At 43.0% G+C, this 13,151-nt stretch overlaps 1 protein-coding gene across 1 annotated transcript in view; it reads right to left on the bottom strand.

Annotated features, from left to right (window-relative positions):
- Window positions 1–13,151, bottom strand: part of LOC123389690 (translation initiation factor IF-2-like) — a 53,594-nt gene that overhangs the window by 18,938 nt on the left and 21,505 nt on the right. The gene's annotated exons all lie outside the window — the stretch shown is intronic.

The following is a 13,151-nucleotide window of genomic DNA, read 5'->3' as shown; positions in this document are numbered from 1 at the left end:
AGTGTAGTATGAAAATAAATGATAATAATTATTATTTTTGTAATATAATGAGCCAATCCAGTCCTTCTAACTAGCATCTTGCATTTTACAGATGAGGAAACTGAGGACCAAAGTGGTTAAATAAATTGTCCACGGTCACACAGCTGATAAGTAGCTGAGCTAGGGTTTTAAGGGAGTTCTGGCAGACTCCTGGCCATGCCTCTTTCTGTTAAAGCAGGTTATGCGTAACACACCAGCTTTCAGGAAACTTCACTGTGTCTCCCTAATTTTGCTGCAACTAGAAAGTAACCTGTCACCAGGCCCTTCTGAGTCGGGGGTTGAGGGGGAATGACCCTGACTCAGTGGGGGGGGGACCAAACACACGTGATCAAATGGTACTAAGGAAAGAGGGGCAGAATCTGATGCTCTGAACAGGTCAGCCCTGGAGATGCAAACTGCTCCCAGCTCATCACCCCTGCCCACCCACCCCACCCCCCACACCCCAGCACTCCTTTCCTCCCCTCAAAGGTCCAACCTTGGGAATCACCCTGGGCCTTGGAAGGGCATCGGCCTAGGAAGAGCTGAACGATTGCAGATAAAAGGTGTATCCCGGTCACAGACAGCGATGAAATCTGATCTGAACAGCCCCGGGACCAATCCTGGCTGCCACTCAGACCCTCGCTCCTGCTTCCGGCCTCAGAGGCTCCTCTGTTCCTGAGAACACAAGTTTTCTTCATTAACCAAATTGTAGCTTCTTTCCCTCACGTGAGGCACGCTTTAGCTTCTTTTCCCAGTAATCTTTGAAATATTTTTATCGTAGAGAATAGAGAAATATAGAGCAGTATGTGAAGTAAACGTTGCCTGTCATTTGACAACCAGGAGAAAATTCATAGTCCCGGGATATGTAACTTTCCTGTTTGGGCTCTACATACAGGCTAGGCCCCCAAACAGGGTGGTGATAGGATGGACTCTGAAATTAGACCACCCATCTTTAAATGTAGACCCTGCCACCAGCAGTGTGACCTTACCTCCCCGGATCCCAGTCTTCTCAGACATAAAGGACCCGCCTTTAGAGAGAGCTGCTCTGCCGGTGATCTCATGGGTGAGAAACGGCTGCCCCATGGGAATCACGTCCTGCCTCTTAGTTACCGTCTCATGAGCGCTGGTCAGTGATCTTGTCTTCCCGCTCTCTTTCTTTCTTTCTTTCAAGATTTTATTTATTTATTTGACAGGCAGAGATCACAAGTAGGCAGAGAGGCAGGAAGGGGGGGGGCGGGGAAGCAGGCTACCTGCTGAGCAGAGAGCCCGATGCAGGGCTCCATCCCAGGACCTGAGCCCAAGGCAGAGGCTTTAACCCACTGAGCCACCCAGGTGCCCCTAACTGGCTCTTTCTGACCATGCTCCAGGCTCCTTGAATCCAAACCCATATTTAACTTTATCCTCAGCCATGATTCCGTCCCTTCTCAGTTCATGTGCTGTGATCTGCTTCCCCCTCCTACACCTCATGGTGATTTTCCAGGTCTCAGCTCCTGCCCCGGTAACCATAACTCTTAAGTAAGCTCCGACAGCATCTTCTTTCCATGCCTGTGTGATGGATGCGTTTCTGCCTGGATGCCCCGCTCGCCCTGCCTGAAACCCAGGCAAAGCCCGAGTGCCACCCTCCTTGATCTCAGCCGGCTGGAAGGCCTTGAAATGAGCACAGGTGGAGGCAAGAGCAGGAGTTTATGGTTGTGACGTCAGCAGCAGCATCAACCCACAATTCTGGGGCCGCTGGAATGTCAGTGAAAAACTAGCTTCCAGATATGTAGAAGTACGCAATACCAAAGTGAGTGTTTTTGTTTAAATCACTTTAAATGTAAAAGAAGAAGGTAATTATGAGTGATTTTTAAAAAAATGTTCTCTTTGAAAGCTCTCTGTTGTCAAGGCCTCCCTCCCAATGATCTTTGTGCCTCTGAGAAGGGGGAGAATATGTACGTATGTGTGTATATTTCAACTGGGAGGAGTGTGTGCTGGGGGAGCGGCCGGCCAATGGCAGGAATGGGGAAGAGGGAATTATATTTAATGAAACTGGGAGTTCACATGGACCTTTCAGACGTTAAAAAAAAAAAAAATGTTGATTTTATATGCCAAAGTCTTGAAAGGGGCTTGACGGCTTACGGCTTTGGTGTATTTTTCCAGATGGCAGATGCCATTTTGTGTTTTGCATAAACTGACTAAATTTGCTTGCTCTTTGTACTTTTTTCACAGGCAACCATTCTTTGCTTTCAATAGGACAGAAGAGCTCCTTGGCACTGGAACCCTCGTGGTCTGGTGAGGGAGGGATGAGGGATGTTCTGAGGACCACAGCCATCATCCAAAACTTCCTCTGTTCAGATGGAGGAAAGAGGTTGCACCAGAGCCTTGGATCTGCTTTGCCTGAGGGATGGTTCGGACTGTGTGAGTGAGTCACAGAAGGTGAGCTATGCTGAAGAACTTTCCAGAGCTATGTTTCCAGTCTGCCCATTCTTACCTCCATGGAGGACAAATAGGTTCTTGATGTTCTTATTTCAAGTCCTCTACATCTTGCTGATTGCTGGTTGTGTGATCCTGAAACTTAATTCCCCTGCACTTCAGTTTTGGGGGGGAAAAAAAAGAATTAAGATGATGGGAATAAATAACACTCGTCTCTAAGTGTTGTTATGAAGATTCCGTGGATAGTTAACCCATGTAAAAGATTTTTTTTTTTAAGATTTTATTTATTTGACATAAAGAGAGAGAGATCACAAGGAGGCAGAGAGGCAGGCAGAGAGAGAGGAGGAGGCAGGCTCCCCGCCAAGCAGAGAGCCCAATGTGGAGCTCGATTCCAGGACCCTGAGATCATGACCTGAGCCGAAGGCAGAGGCTTAACCCACTGAGCCAACCAGGTGCCCCAACCCATATAAAAGATTTAGAGCAGTGCTTGGCAATGTAGCAAGTGTTCAAGAAATGTTGGTAGTTATTATTGTTATGATTCATTTCTGTGAAAATTTGCATTTTTACCCCTTATTTTCTGAGGCTCAACCTACCCTCCTCCCATTGTCCTTATTCCAACTCTTTGGGATCCTTTTATGGAATTAGACTAGTAGTTGAGTGGATCAACAGTCAAACAGAATCAAGCTGAAGTTCTTGAAGGAAAAATCAATAATGATAGCTCCTCAAGAGTGACTTCATTTCTCCAAGCCTCAGTTTCTCCATCTGTAAAATAGGGACGATAATTCTCATACCTGTTCCTGTAACATTTGTGAGAGGATTAAATATCGCAGGGCTTGCACAATATCTGGCAAGGATGTAAAGCATTTTGGTATTGTTATTATTTTTGCTGCCCCCAATATAGCGCTCTTATATTCAAAAGGGCCTCGAGGAGCTTGTCAGGGCTCCAGGGCTCTCGCTTCAAGTCAGCTACCTCGCCAGAGAAGAGAGCACACACAGAAATAGAAAGATGCTGAGAGGCCGTGACTTCCCTGGGACTCTTTGCTGCATAATGACACAGGATTGAGAGAATCGGGTCTTGTTGGACATGGATTCCAATTAAAGTTAGAAAACTCGGATTTCTGAGCAGGCCAATCCTCACTACACTGGGGATGATTCCAAAGCACAGGAGCTATTGGATTAGGAACTTTGGCCTTAGTTTTCTGTCCTAAGCACAACCCCCCCCCCCAACCCCCACCAAATAAAGTGTAGGGTTAGGTAGGCTGTGAGGGAGCCCTAGTGACCTGGACTGGTCACCTTTCATGGAGGAATCTGGCATTAGCACGTCATAAATATTTAAATTTCACATTTTCAAAAAACGCTTATTTTTTGCCTTCAAACTGAAAATGGATAAAAATTGCTTCCGTGAGTGAAGGAAACTCCTCTCTCATCGTGTTATCAAATAGTTGAAACCGTCTGGATCACGTTTGTCATTTTCATCCAGCAATGAAGGGTAGTCTCTTTTAATAACTGAATAAAGAGAAAAAAAATGAACACTTGAAACTTTCATCCCAAAGCTAGCACGGACCCTGAAAAAACAAAAACCACCAAAGAACATGGAACAAGGAAGTAGGAAAAGCATCACCAACCTCGCAGATAATTTTGCTGGCTCTGTTAGATCTTTCTGACCGCCCCTTTCTGCAGGCCTGTCACTTCCCACAGTGAGAATAAGATGGGAATTGAGACAGGAGGAAAGGTCTCAATTCGGACAAGATGACAGCCCCATCTTTTTCTCCTGACCTCATGCTTAGAAATTTCTCAGACAGTAGAATGCTGCAGATTCATTATCTTAACAGTAAAATAAGAGGGGAAAGGAAAAGCAAACAAAAGACAAAAGAGAGAAAGTAGTTGTCAAAAGGGACAGGGAAGAGGAGTTCGAAGGAGCACAAAGCTTTATTACGAATGTGAGGGAAAGAAAGGATACCGCAGCAGAAAAAAAAAAAAAAAAGAAAGGAGCATCACAGTCTCCCAACAGAGGTGCCTAGCAGGCCAATGAAGATACATCCTCCCCTTCTGCCCAGCGGTGGTGCTCCTGGGATGCAAATTCCTGGAGAAGACTACATTTCCCGGCCTCCCTTGCGGTGATATGGGACCACGGGACTGGTTCCCATCAGCGGAATATGAACTGTGATGAAGAGAGATGTGTCCCTTTGGGGCTCAGTTAAGACACAGGTAGCTTCTCTGTTCTCTCTCTGTCCATCTTCTGGCAAGATAATGCTTTGATATCATCCATGCATAGATGTAGAGCATGGAAGGAATGTGGATTCCCAAATCACTGCTTGGAGAAGAGCAGCCCAGAAGAAGCTGCCCAACCAGGAACATGCACATGAGATTTTTTGTGAGTGACAGATACATGTTCATTTGTTTAGTCCCTGAGCTGTCGGGAATTGTTTGTTTTCCCAGCAAGTGTTATTTACCTTGAGGAATATAGAAATCGATACCAGAAGGGAGCTCTAGTAATTACTTTTTCTTCTCACCTTTGCTAAAGAAAAAAACAAAACAAAACAAAACACAACCCCCGCCCCAGGTTCATTATTTCCTGATATCTTCTTCTATTATGGTAACCAAAGCAGCCAATAACAACCAACACATGCTATTTTTCACCTACAAGTTTAAGAGTCATGTGGTCTGACTTTCAAGTTACTAAAAGCAGCAGTTTTGCCAAGTATTTTTCCACTGCATGTAATGGCTCTCCAGCCATGCAGACCAACATATCTGCTTCTAGCAACCTGACCACAGAGTCAATGCCACACATTTTAGTGTTTTGTTACAGAACACCATATCTGGTATGAACTATTATAGGCGAGTTTAGTCAGAAAAACGGAAGCCTGTTGTGGCAGATGCAATGTAATGTCTTCACCAAATGATCTCTCTTCCCTGGGCCCTTGGGAAGATCATAATGTCCTCACTCTTGCAATGTAATTGAGGCCAGAGGACCGATTCTTGGTAATGGAGTGTAAACATAAGTACGGTGCCACCTTTGGTCCAGGGAGTTAAGAGTGTATGTATGTTTCCTGTTTCTTTCTTCTCTTCCACTGGATCTTGAAGGAGGTGTATTTCAGATGATAGAGCTACAAGATAGAAACCACTCAGCTTATAACCTGAACAAGAAATGAACTGTATTTTGTTGTATTCAGGGTTTGGGGCGGAGAGGTGTTTATTACTGAAACATACCTATCACGTTCGGACGGTACTCAAAGTATTTCATCAGGGAGGAATTCAGTGTAAGAGGGTAGAGGATTAGAAGACCAGAATCACCGTGAGAATCAGGGTCAAGGTCAAGGACGTTGTTGCTGACTTTCAGGAGATCTCAAGTGAAGGCATCAGCAGGGCGTCAGATCGCCTCCAATGATCTCAGCTGTCTGCAGCACCGATGGGGGTGAAGCTTAGTAGAATGACACAGAGCCCTGTGTCTGCTTTCTGCCAGTGCCCACACACCTGCTTGTAGCTTCTGATAGGGAGACATGGCTTTTCCCTCCATCTTCCAGGGATTGCAAGAGCATCTCTCAATGACAGGGAGGACCAAAACACTACTGCTCAAGGAGTCTGGGAATGTAGTTGTCAGGCTTTCAGCCCTTACGGGACAGAGGGGAGCTTAGAAGGACAAAGGTGGTGCTTGTTGAGTTTCAACAAAAAAAATGTCAGGCACAAATGTTCTTTGTCCTTGCTAGAGTAAATCCAAGTGGTCATCCCTCCATAACCCATTTTCTCTAGATTCTTGAGGGCAGATCTTAATCAATTCTCTATTCCCCAGTGCTAGATAATACCAGACAAAAAACTGTTGTGAATTGATTTGGATGGCATGACAACAGAATCACTAGCAAATAAGAAAGTCCCATGTATTTAAGTTAGAATTCAAGGGTCCTGTTTGCAGAATCTGATGATTCTCTCTAATGGCTGCCCTAGTTTCTTCTTCAGCTAAGCAGTCTTCCTTTCTTGTCTTCCAAGCTCCACAGGTGACCTTCAGTTTGAGCTCTGTGTCCTGTCCACACAGCCAAAAAGTGGAGACTTTGGTAATGATCTGGGATAGTGGATCTGTAGAGATGGCCAATGTAGTTTAAAACAAACACACACACACACACATATATATATATATACATGTATATATGTACATACATACACACACCCACACATATATACACACATAATCAAGTTGGTTGTGTAGAGTTAGTCAAAGTATTTCTATATTTTATTCATTTGGCTCCAAACATGACTTTTGTGCTTTGGCAGAGCTGGGATCTCTTTGGGAATGTGGGGTTTGTGAGTTCATGTTGGGGCAAAGTGGGGAGTATTGTGTAAGTGAGGTGGGGGTGGGGTAGACTTGGGTATTAGAAAGGACCTGTTCGGCCGTAAGAAAAGGATACTCAGGAAAGGGAGGGCGAGACCCTGGTGTCGTCTCATCTAGAAAGGCACAAAGTTAAAACCCTGTAGAAGATTAAAGACATCCTCTTGGTATTTATTTTCCTCATCAAAAAGGGGTAAGACTATTGTGTCTATGGTAAAAATAATAGTAGAATGACTCAGACTTATTTACAACCATCAAAGAAGTGAAAGATATGGATCATGTCACTAATTAATCTTTTTATCATTATGAAGTGGCGACCGTATCTAGCTGAAGTGTTGTGTGCATAATAGCACAATTATGGGGGATGTGATGATGTAAGAGCTGCTAGTGCCCAGTATTTAGCCTCTCTTTTCCATTCCCACCCACCCTGATCTCTGGCTATATTTAGTTGTTTTACACAGTGTACCTGGACTGAAGTCTATTTTATAAAATTAAAAGAATAGAGAGAAGAGTTAGAGTCTTCATAGAAAAACCAGGCTCCACAAAATCTATTTCCCTTGTTTACCCATGGTCCTTCTTGGTAAATATATTTTCTCTTGCTTTGCACCTAGAATCATGGATGGAACACAATCATGAGTTTATTTTGTGTAAAGGGAAGTAGAGCATTGAGCAATCATCTAATGAATGTAGTCAAGATGGTTAGTGAATCTGGAAAATTCCACTCTCAAAAAAAATTACTTTCTCTACCCTGTAACAGATTTCCTCTTGGCCTTAATTATCCACAGAGTTGTCCAATTTTTCTGATAGTCTTTACCATTGTTGACATCACCTTAATAATTTATTTAATGGATTTCATTGGGTTCATTTGGGAACCCTTTATTCTAAGTGGTTGCTTTTATAAATTATTTAATAAGCATTGAACACTATTCCAGTTATCTGTTGCTGGTAATAAACTACTCCAAAACCTAGTGACTTAATGCAACAATTTATTATTATCACTCTTGGTTCTTGAGTTTGATGGATTCTGCTGCATGGTTCTTACTTGGAGTCCCTCATACGGTTGCGGTCTGATGGTAGCTGAGGCTAGCTAAAGGGTTCCAGATGGTAGCTGGAGCCAGCTAAAGGGTTTCCGAGTCATATGTCTGGCATGGGGCTAGTCAGGAATCTCTTTCTCTCCACATAGTTACCTTGGGCTTCCTCAGAGCCTTCTGGCCTCTTGGTAATCAGCCTTCTTACCTTGTGACCAGCTTCTCCCAGCACAAGCGCTCTACAGTCCACCTGCGAGTGCCAAAGCCTCTTAAGACCTAACCTTAGGGGTGCCTGAATGGCTCAGTTGGTTAAGCATCTGCCTTTGGCTCAGGTCATAATCTCAGGGTCCTGGGATCGAGTCCCATATTGGGCTCTCTGCTCAGCAGGGAACCTGCTTCTCCCTCTCCCTCTGCTGCTCCCCCTGCTCTTGCGCTCTCTCAAATAAATAAATAAAAATCTTTAAAAGCAAAAAAAAAAAAAAAAAAAAAAAAGACCTAGCCTTAGAAGTCATGCAGGTCACTTCTATGTTTTGTTTATCAAAGTAGTCACCAGCCATCCCAGATTCCAGGAGCTGGAGAAATAGGGACCATCCCACAGGAGGGGAATGGTTTGTGCATTCCAGGAAGGAAAGAAATGGTGGTGATCATCTTAATGACAAGCTATGGAACGTACCTACCAGGTGGCAGGCGCTGTGGTAGGTACTGGGGAATCGTGTGGACTACAGAAGCACAGTCTCTGCCCTTGTGGAGATTAAAATCCATCTCCATTCCAGTTTGACTGGACAGGTGCCCCAATCCACTGCTGAGCGGTAGATCTCAATACTCCATGTATGTGGCCATGAAACTGGTAAGCGCTAATATGATAACTTGCGGTTTAGTCATTTTGACTTCCTCAACAGTTGAAGGGATTGAAATCTGTGATTATCAGATCCATAGCTTGGTGGTCCATTTGATGATCTGATCGACACATGCATTCTTTCAAACATCTGAGCAAAACTAGGCTGTCCTCTGTTGCCTAACGCTGAGTTCCTGCTCTGCATGGAGGCTGACGCTAACTTTTTAAATTTGTGATGGGGAATATACAAGACACCGAAAAGCCAGATTTTGCTCCTGGTGAGCTTCCATTCCTTTTGGCAGTTTGATCATGAACAGGTGGAGCGACTTGTGACAATTACAGAGCAAAATGTGGAACCCAGAAAACACGGGAGAAACTAGACAGGTGGTATCTCTCCATTTCCCTCTTGAAAACTACCTTTTGGAGAGAGAGAATGGACAATTTGCCTCAGTTTTCTTCTCTCCCATGTCATTAGTGGAAGGTGATCTAGGTTTGTTCAGTAAAAGGAGATTTCAGGACAGGAATGTTGACAGAAGAGTTGGTGGTGTTCAGCAATCCTCAGGTCTTATCGTTTTTGGCACAGTTCATGTCCATTTCACGGTAACAGCTCTGAGGGATTGGGGGAGGGGACTCATGATGACACAAGAGATCCCTTGACATTTCAGAAACAAAGGTCAAAGCCCGGAAAGGTCCCAGAGCAGGCAGAATTCCTGCACACGCTTGTCAAGTTCCCTGCCGTGAAGCTGGTATCGTATCGTGCTTTCTTAGGTCTGTTCACTTATGTTATCTCACCTAACGTGAAAGGCCGTAATAGGGGATATTTTAAGTAAAAAAAAACAACAATCATAACACATATTTTGCCCTAATGACATAGATGTTTCAAGCAAAACTGAATTTTGGCTAAATGACATATATAACCAGACTCCTCCATTAACTTTAACGTTGTACCTTATACTTGCCCCGCTATGCATGCTTTTCTCATCCTAGTGAGTCTTGTGTCCCCTGGGCATTATTTGCTAAGTTAAACTTCTTCCCATGTCTCCTACCAATTTATTTATCTGTCTGAAATGCCTGTGCCTACTTCTCTGGAAATTCATGAATTTTAATTATACCCTCCTCTTCATTTGGGTAGGGGATACTTACTTGAAGTGTTTGGGGTTATGTTGTTTTGTGCCTAAGGCTAGATATGCCATTTTATAACTTTTCATGGGCACCTGATCTGCCCACTTTTTTTTTTTTTTAAGATTTTATTTATTTATTTGACAGACAGAGATCACAAGTAGGCAGAGAGGCAGGCAGAGAGAGAGAGGAGGAGGCAGGCTCCCTGCCAAGCGGAGAGCCCGATGCAGGGCTCGATCCCAGGACTCTGGAATAATGACCCAAGCTGAAGGCAGAGGCTTTAACCCACTGAGCCACCCAGGCGCCTGGATTATTCTGATTTTTAAAGCATTTCAACTACATATTCATGAAGATGAAAATAACCTCGATGACTGATTATCTTTTCTCTGGGAAAACTCTTTTTGTGAATTCATGTAAACCTAAGTACTTCAGCTATGTCAGTACCTGGGAATGATTGTTTGTGGCAAAAGTGAGTTTTTCCCTTGGATTATAGAAATTTTCTGCTTCAACATGAGGCTACAAAGCCTTTGACGTTCCATGTCAGCCTTGTGGGAGTTTATCAAGGATTTTCCAAATTGGTCCTCAGAGGGCCACGGACATGACTTGGAGGACTTAAGCTCTTCCTCTATAATGTCTAGCTAGCTCCCAGCTCTGACTCCCTAAATGACATACGATTTAAGTAGAAACGTGGGCTTGGCCTTAGGAAAAATCTCCTAACTTGTGTCATCCCCACTCTTCCCTTTTCTAAATAATTTGCAGTCCCTAAACCCTTTTTATATACAAAGTCTGGTGCTGCCATGGCCTTTCTGCTAGGTAAGGGACATCCCAACTTGTTTGCTTGGGGGGGCCGCCAGGAAAAGTCTTCTATCCTTCAACTATCATATATTATTTTGACATTCCTGATATTGCATTAACATGAAATAAAGCTTTCTTCTCCTAGTTAGGCACATGCTTAAAATGCAAATCCTGCTGGAAGCATTAATATAATGATGGGCCCTCATTCCCATAAGGTGCTAATAATGACTGACGGCAGATCTTTTTTTGAGAACGGGTTTTCATAAGGGCAAGGTGGTGATTGAGTTTGGGACAGTGGTAGGTCACTGTGTTCTTAAATGTGTCTGTGGGTTTTTTTTTTTTAAAGATTTTTATTTATTTATTTGACAGACAGAGATCACAAGTAGGCAGAGAGGCAGGCAGAGAGAGAAAGGAAGGGAAGCAGGCTCCCCGCTGAGCAGAGAGCCTGATGCGGGGCTCGATCCCGGGACCCTGGGATCATGACCTGAGCCAAAGGCAGACGCTTAACCCATGGAGCCCCCCCAGGTGCTCCAGGTCACTGTGTTCTTAAAACACTGTGTTCAGAAGTAGAATATTGGTACTTCATGGAGAATCTCAAATGATCCCTCGAGGTCCAGAAGGAAGATAGTAAATCTTCTGTTTATTTTATTTTAAAATTTCATCTTAAGTAAAGGTTTTTTGTTTTGTTTTGGTTTTTTTTTGGAGAGATCTATAAATCTACCTTTAAGTAAGCTCAAGGCCCAATGTGGGGCTTGAACTAATGACCCTGAGATTGAGAATTGCTTGTTCTACTAATGGAGCCAGCCAGGTGCCCCAGGGTGTGTTTATTTTTGATACGCTGAGTACTGTGATACACATAGAATTTATAAGCGAAAACACACAATTGTATATATCTCAAATCTTTTTGCTGATAGAACTGTGTGATCTAGAAGTTTAGCAAGTACTGTTCATGTGGGATAAATGTGGGGAAGGTTTTCATGATGTTGCGTGGAAGATCAGGAGATAGTTTCAGAACGAGTTTGCCACTTCAGAATCCTGACTGCCATTGTTACTGATTTCAGTCATTTGATCAATAGGGAGTTTACTAACTCTCAACCTGACGCCAGACAGTCCCTTTTAAGATGTCAAGAAATTGCTCAATTCTAGGATGTTGACCAAAGAACGTAGATTTTAATCATGCCTTTCCCCTCCCCCCCATTTTGTTTTCTCAAGGGTCTCATGGGAACAGAAAGTTTGAGAGAGTTTACTGTTTGTGCAAGATGACTGGTTGGGTAAAGAAGTCCAAAGTTTATTATCTGCAGAACAAATAAAACCCGGGCAAAGGTAAGTGAAATGAATGTCTCCCACCTTGTCCCCTCAGCCCATCTAAGGGGATGTTTGCGCCAAGGATTGTGTAACCCAGAACCTAATCTACACGCATTTTAGACTCCTACTGGTTAAAAATAGTCACTGACTTTTATTGCTCTTTGTTTGACAAGCCGTTGAATGTGGTGTCTATACAAAAAGCATATAAAAAAATCTATTTGTTGTTGAGATTAGTTCTAAATATCCAGGTGTTGCTTGTCATATGGCATCAGAGCAGCCGAATTAGAATATTTTTCTCCTTCTCCTAAAGTAGACACTGCACAGCTCTTGGCAAATAGGAAAATAAGTTTACCAGTTCGTGGCTACTCTGGACTTTTCTGTTGGTGGTGATTCATGACATCAAGGACCATTGGATTGTTCTTATGATTACCCTGTAGTAATCAAAGGCATTCCGACTGGTCAAACGTATAGTGTAGGGCTCAACTAGTCTTTTAGAAGACTAACTTCCAGTGCATAAATGTTGATGGGACAGTGGGAAAAAACGGAGCAGTTGAGGTTAAGGGCTTACTACTAGGAAAAAAAGGAGTAATGCTTTGGGTCCCAGAAGTCCCTTACTAACCAGGTATTGACTGACCATTTCTCTATTTTGACTCTTTTTTGTTGTTGCTTTTGTGGAAATCTGAAGTTTGTAAAGCCAATTAGAGAGGCATTTTATATGGGACGTTCGCAAATTACGATAAGGAGTGAGCCAGAAACCAGTTACGGATAGAAGCTAAGTCAATTAAAGAATTGACTTCTAATTTTAAAATTAGGGACTGGAGACTTTTATAAACCTTTTCCAAGTATATTTATCATCAAAGAACTACTTTTTCAAAGAGATGTTTAAGGAAGAGTTGAAGCACGAAGAAGAAACCAATCAGTATGAGACCCTCTGACAACTTTTTTGGGTGGCTGAAGACCTAATTGATTTGATAATGTGTTTAATGACATCCACACAAAATTGTCTCTGTCCATGTGAGTATGTATGGATAAACAGATAGTTAAAACTAGTTAGTGTCCAGATTATCTGAATAACCATAAGTTTATGGCTATAATTGTTTAAGAAGAAAACCCCATAATTTTCCAGTATGGAGAAGACAAGTTACAATTTCTAAACCTGAGCCCTGCTATGACCTATGTTTTGGAATTTCACTCATGACCAGCTCTTCACATGGAAAAACTAATTATGGTATAAATTTAGCTTAGACATTTGGAAGTACTTCTGTAGACCGAGACACTAAGCTGAGTTGTAAATGGGTTTATAGTTTCTGGACTCTTT

Source organism: Mustela putorius, unplaced genomic scaffold (genome assembly GCF_011764305.1).
Source record: "Mustela putorius furo isolate JIRA1106 unplaced genomic scaffold, ASM1176430v1.1 tig00003993_pilon_pilon_pilon, whole genome shotgun sequence".
NCBI classification, from domain to species: Eukaryota; Metazoa; Chordata; class Mammalia; order Carnivora; family Mustelidae; genus Mustela; species Mustela putorius.
The sequence above is the reverse complement of the archived record's forward strand: the minus strand, read 5'-3'. Positions and strand labels throughout refer to the sequence as shown.